Here is a 7,401-nt window from a genome sequence, read left to right as displayed (position 1 = left end):
ATAATATACTAAGCTGGTACAATATAAATCGAGATAATTAAATATATGTATCATGTATACATGCATCGTCGAAAGTAAGATAATTTAATAGAAAGTTACGAGTTAGTACGCGTATCAAGTGCTCGGTGTAAACTAGGTCTTTAACTACTGTATCATATTCGAACTCTAAGCCGCGTTGAAAAAAGTTGTTAGCATTGTAATGTAAAAGTCATATACACATTGAAGAAGACTCCGTAGAGTCGAAACGTCTGTGACAAAAACTTGTTATTAAATACAAACTACACTTTATACGAACATACTGAATTTTTGCTCGTTTATTGGCCTCTATCATTATTGTTAAGATTTATTTTTTTTTTAATAATTTTTGTCACAAGTAAATATATATTAGATCCGTTTTTTTCGAACGACACACACGCGCGCGCGCACACACACACACACACACACACACACACGCACGCACGCACGCACGCACGCACGCACGCACGCCCCCCATAATATGTGCATTGCATACGAAATGTACAAAATATTCAAAATATTCATTTATTATTTCTTTCAGTATTACAATAATTTCCGTTGCTGATATAAACTTTTTTATCTTGTCAAATATAAAAAAAAAGTTTACTTGTGATCGTCATCTATGTAGGCACAAAATTTTTTCGTGTGAGGCTTTATTGAATTTGTAGTTTTCACATTATTTCAAATTGAATATATTGAAAGTAATGGCATAAATTTTAAACAGAAAAAGTTACGAGTTTATATTAAAATTGCAGGACTCTGCATGACAGTGGTATAAAAAATAAAATTTTTAGCGATAAAGAAAATGTTAATGTCAAAAAAAAGGAATAATGGAAAAAAAACATCAACGATACAGTAGAAAAATCTTTTGTTAAAAACTGTAACTCTCTACTACCGGAAAATAACATAACAAGAAAAACGAGTAAAAAAAATAAGTTTGATGTGGAGTGCAAGTATGATGAAGAACATGTTTGTACACTAATCTGAATTAATTTCAATTCTTCTTTAAATATATATACCCACATAGCAAATTTCCCTCATGTTGCTATCAATTTGATAAAAATGCGTTGCTAAGTTGTAATCTTTTTTGAGGAAAGTGGCTTCCGATTCTGCTTAAAATATTGCTGGCAACGCGTGCCGCGTATGCGACTTTATAACAAGTTATGAGAACTTTTATAATAATAAATTATATTACACGTCTTGTTCTCGATGATGAAAAAATGTAGTAATGCTTGCCATGACTTATATTGATTGGCTTTCATCCATATCCAGAGGAAACTGCATGTATCCTAGTATTGACTTTTTCCAAGTAGCACAAATTATGAATAACAAATTCGAAAACTTCCATGGCAATTTTTTTGATCGAGAAAGTAACATTTTTGATAGATTAACAGATATTGTTTGCAGGAAATTAAATAATAACTTTCCTAGGAAAGTGATTGCATCTCTTGTGCGTACTCGTACATATATTAGATTGAGAAAAATGAACAAAAATATTACTGAAAACAACTATTTAAAGAAAAAATCCAAAAAATTGCACAAAATTTGTAATATAAAGATAAAGTAGTCCACAATGCCAAAAATCCGAGATCTTGATTTAATTTTTTTGATGACTAGCGTTATAATAGAATTTACTAAAACTTAAGAAATACCAATATCTCAGTTTTAATTTTTTTAGTCATAATGTGAGTTATATAATTTTTTAATTTTTTAAATTGTATTACGTTTAATTTTTATTGCGTTGATGTTTAGTTTTTATTTGTTTTGAATTTAAAGAGGAATAATAGTTTCTGTTAGATTAAATTATTTGCAAAAATTTTTAACAAATAAAGATTTAGAAATAAAAATATGTGGTTTTATATCCCGTTTTCTATTCTGCTTAATTTACCTACATAAATTATATAATTTTATCTATATAAATTTATGTATATAAATTTATGTATATAAATTTATCTATATAAATATTTTTATTTGTATATATTATAATTTAATCATCTTTATCTTGTCTAAGATTCATATGTAATTTATTTTAGCTTTATCTACATTATTTTAAGTTTTCTAAACGCTATATATAAATAAAGACATTTTTGCATTTTGTATTATTTCAAGTATTTTTACATTTTTATATTTATTTTTCTTAACAATATCTACATTTTAAGTACATACGTGTGACCACATATGATTGTTTCGTATTCAAATTGCGCGGATATATTTGGATTCAAATTTCATTGGCTCACCACATCGAGCCACGCCTCTTACCTAGAGTCCTATATAAAGAGAGAAGCGACATCGAACCCCCACCACAATCTTCAGTATCCAATTGAGTCCTCCACCGCCATTTTGGGACCGCTCTAACGTCATCAAACACCTTTCGTATCATTCTGTAAACAGCTGTGTTCACAATATGGCTGCTCGCTTAGCCAATCAAGTATTAATCAGATTACCAATCAAAGCTTTGGACATCAATGTCGCTTCTCTCTTTATATAGGACTCTACTCTTACCACGCATCGAGCTGCCGACGATGCGCGTTGTTTCACCTTGGGTGTTTACGATAACTAATCGGATCTCGGATTGGATTGAACAATGGTACTCAACGTAAGTATAGAAAATTTTCTTAGGCTAATCGGATTAACGATCTCTGTCTCAAATGTGATCCGATTGATGACGAAAGCGTGGAGACGCAGAAGCATGCTTGAAATGTAAGTTTCTTTATTTTTTTAAATAATAAAACAAAAAATCAAAAATGAAATTAAAAAGAATGATTTGAATTTAGATTTATTGTAATATTTTTTGTCTAAACACTGGATTTCGTTTAAATTTCTGTTTGTAAAAATTAATTAATCTATTCTAAAGTTTGTGGTTATATCGGAAATAAATCAAAATTAATAAAACAATTATTAATTGTTAGGTACATATTAAAGCATATAAAATTTCAAGCATATCATCTAGAATTCCTGTTTATTATAAACTTAGTAAAAATAACTTTGAAATCATTCAACTACATTATACATTAATCAATATTAATTTGGATATTAAAAATCAATAATGTCTTTGAAAATGTTCTTTTTATTCTTTTTCAGATCGTAAATAAACTTCAACACCAAGAACAAATAAAAATTACTGGAAAATGAATTTACATGAAAAGGGCATTATTGAACAACATCAATTTGTGCTAACTTAAAGTTTGTAAAATCTGCTATTTTTTGTTAGTTGTTCATTAGAGAGTAATAATATAAGAACGAAATATACATAAATAAAATTCAAATAATTGTATGCATACATGACTTTTATTAAGTAATAAAATATAGTAATAAAATGTACATATCTGTCATCCATAGCAAAAATAAAAATTTTTTCGTGATAAAATCACACAAACAAGCACGAAGATCTAGCTACGACTGTTGAAGACATTTTTGTTCAATTTGTATTGATACAGTAACGGTCAAAATATCTCTCTATTACTTAAAAAATATTTTGTAAATTTTAACATAATCTTTGGATTTTAATGTGACATGAATCGTAATATGCAACAAATTATACTACTTTATAATAATAAAGTTTCGATCAGCAAAAACTAGAAAAAAATTTCTTATATGGCAACTCAGGCAGCACAGAGAATTCAAAAAGAATTTTTAAAGAATTAAAGTCTATGTCATCAATTCTGAGTTTATTTTAAGATTAAAAAAAAATTTATTTTTTAAAAAGTCAGAGAAAGAATTCTTTTTACTTCCCAAAATAAATTCAGAATTGATGACATAAATCTGAATTTTTTTAAATTTTGTGTTTTATAATAAAATCAATTTATTAACAGCAAAAACTAAAAAATATTTATTTATATGACTTAGATCTGATGCAGAGAAATACAAAAAAATTTTCCAAAAATTCATGTTTATGTCATCAATTCTGAGTTTATTATAAGTTTAGCATATTACGATTCATGATAAAATCCAAAGATTATGTTAAAATTTACAAAAAATTTTTATTTTTGTTATGAATGACTGATATGTACCTTTGATTACAATAAAAGTCATATATGCATACAATTATTTAAATTTTATTTATATATATTCCGTTTTTATATTATTACTCTCTAATAAACAACTAACAAAAAAAGCAGATTTTACAAATTTTAAGTTAGCACAAATTGATATTGTTCAATAATGCCTTCTTCGTATAAATACATTTTTCAGTAATTTTTATTTAATCATGGAATTGAGGTTTATTTACGATCTGCAAAAGAATAAAAAGAACATTTTCAGAAACATTGATTTTTAACATATAAATTAATATTGATTAATGTGTAGTTGAATTAATATTAATTAATGTAGTTGAATGATTTCAAAGTTATTTTTACTAAGTTTACCTTTACGAAAAAGACGCACGGGTTAGAAATTGTAATCTCTGTGATTATTGTAATATTTTCCTGTGATCCATTTATAGACCCGTGTGAAGTTAGCACCCCAAAGTAAAAAAAATAATATTTTTTTTTAGAGTGCCAGCTTCTTTGCTAATAGTTCTATAGTGTTTGATAATTTTTAGAAATAGTTCTAGCGATTAAACCCTAAAAAAACAAGTTTTAAAAATAAGGTGCCAACTTCACGTTGGCACCCCATTTTCAAAAAAATTATATTTTTTTTAGAGTTTCCAGTAGTTTTTGAATAGTTCTATAGTTTTCTATACTTTTTTTCAATAGTTCCGTTTTATTTTCAAAATTATGGAACTTAGAAAATTCATAACTCGGCTTCTACAAAGTACGTAAAACTTTTGTAATTTTTACTTTACAGAAAAAAATTATTTAACTTTTTCGAGCAATCAGGGAGTGCTATTCAGCACACTCAAGAAAAAAACCAAAACTCCAAATTTTTAATTTTTTGGTACTTTGAAATTTTTTGTGGCGGACTTTTTAAGAGCACTTAGGGAGTACTTTAATTGAAGAAGTAATAACGTTAATGTAAATGTGATAACTTAACACTACACTGAGATAGAATTTGATTGTTATTTGCTACTAAAAATTTTAACTTAGATTTCTAATTTTTTTTTTTAGTTCTATTTAGTCCTCCTTGAGTGCTCTTAAAAAGTTAAATAACTTTTATCTGTCAAGTAAAAATTACAAAAGTTTTACGTACTTAGTAGAGTTCACCGCAAAAAAAAATAAAAAATACAGAGTTTCGGTTTTTTTCTTGAGTGTGCTGACTAGCACTCCCTAAGTGCTCAAAAAAGTTAAATAACTTTTTTCTGTAAAGCAAAAATTACAAAAGTTTTACGTACTTTGTAGGAGCCGAGTTAGGAATTTCTAAAGTTCCATAATTTTGAAAATAAAACGGAACTATTAAAAAAAAGTATAGGAAATTATAGAATTATTCAAAAACTACTGGGAACTCTAAGAAAAATATAATTTTTTTGAAAATGGGATGCCAACGTGAAGTTGGCACCCCATTTTTAAAACTTGTTTTTTTGGGATTTAATCGCTGGAATTAAAAATTATCAAGCATTATAGAAAAGCACTATAAGAAAAGAAGCCGGCACTCTAAAAAAAAATATTATTTTTTTTACTTCTTGTGCTAACTTCACACGGGTCATTTATAGTACAAAAAAACTACACAAGTTTATTGTAATATTTACACGTTATTGTAATATTTGTGTGTGGTTATTGTAGTATTTTTTTGTAGTTATTGTAATATAAGATTACAATTTCCAGCCCGTGCGTCTTTCGTAAGAGTAAACAGGAATTCCATCCCTGCTAAAAATTCCAGGCATGTCCAGATATAAAATTATATACGGTCGTATTAGGACATACCTGGACAAATCAAATCTCTACTGGTACAAAATCCATCCGAGTAAAAATTAAATCTGATTATGTACGCAATTCCAAGTTCATAATATTTAGTTGACATTCCATATATTATCTGTTTATACCCATAATTCCAAGTGTATTTAAACATGTAGGAAATTTACGACGATTTAAAGTTTACCAGTTTTTACATGGAAAATCGGTAATCTGGTTTATGTAAGGATTTCTGTATTTAAATAGTATAAAAATTTAGTATAAGTTTTCTGATGAAAGATTGGTCTGTAATTGCATGTATATTTGTATTCAATTGAACATGAACAACATATGGAATTCCAAAGAGCGTTATACGTATACGCTTTTATACGCAAAACCAGTGCCGATAGAGATTGGATGCAATATGCAATTCCGTACAATACTTCTACGCAGTTGTATTTGGAAATGCTCTCTGGTAGGTAATCCAGTATACCTTTTCCAAATTATGCGAAAGTGATTGAAATTGGAAATTCACTTATGTTAAAAACGGTTTTAAAACGGATTTCCATAGTGGGTTATATTTAGAAATCTAAAATTTGTTTGCTGCTGGACGGCAACTAAACATCCAATTTTGTTTTTCGAAATTATATGTACATAGTGAAAGTCGGAAATCCGTGACTTGTGTAATGAAAAGCTTTAATGTTTAAAAGCTACACGGTTATATTGGAATATCTAAGACTTTCTCTTATTCAATATTAAGTGGAAACTGTCAATCCAAACTTTCAATCCATTTTACCGTTTAAAATTTCTTGATATATGTACAAGGTGTTTCTTAAAAAGGGTTCACCAATTATATAGTGTTATTCCTTGTTAAAGACTGAGTTGAAAAGTCCTAAACCATTTTTTTCTGTAAATGCTTAATAAAGCAGTAATTACTGAATAAAGCTAATGCAATCAACGCTATCCTTTAAACAGACATATGTCGGTAAACCACGCGCCTAGGGCCCTATTCTTGAAAACATACTAATTAATAACTTGCTAGTTGCCTCTACAATTTCGCGCGGTTCACCGACGTATGTCTGATTGAATTAGCTTTATTTAATACTTATTGCTCTTATTAAGCATTTTAGGAAAAAATGGCTTAGGATTTTTTGATTCAGTTTTTATTTGAAACATCCTGTATATGTCAAAAAACAACAAAAGAAGGAAGGAAGCGTCGATCTCAGCTATTCTACCGGTAATTTTAGACAGAACCTACGCAAATCGCAGGAATTTTCCGAGCTATCATTTCATTGTTTCTCTGTGAACAATAAATTAAATCCGTTTTTATTTATTCTCTGTCTCGCTCTATCGAGACAGCGCACACGACTGAGGGAGTTCGAGCTAGCTTTTGCGAGCCCGCGACAGGCCTCTAGCACATTCGAGCTACACACGAGTATATTTCCGCTAAACATAGTTAACACAATTATTCTCAAATATACAATTAATTTTTGCGCTGTTTTTGCGAATTGATTATTTGCATTGCCGCGATTGTGATTTTATACATATACGCCGCGTTTAACACGAGTAATTGTAACATGTTTGTGTGTCTCAAATTAATCAGTGGAGAAAAAACGATAGT

Source organism: Solenopsis invicta, chromosome 12, assembly GCF_016802725.1.
Source record: "Solenopsis invicta isolate M01_SB chromosome 12, UNIL_Sinv_3.0, whole genome shotgun sequence".
NCBI classification, from domain to species: Eukaryota; Metazoa; Arthropoda; class Insecta; order Hymenoptera; family Formicidae; genus Solenopsis; species Solenopsis invicta.
The sequence above is the reverse complement of the archived record's forward strand: the minus strand, read 5'-3'. Positions refer to the sequence as shown.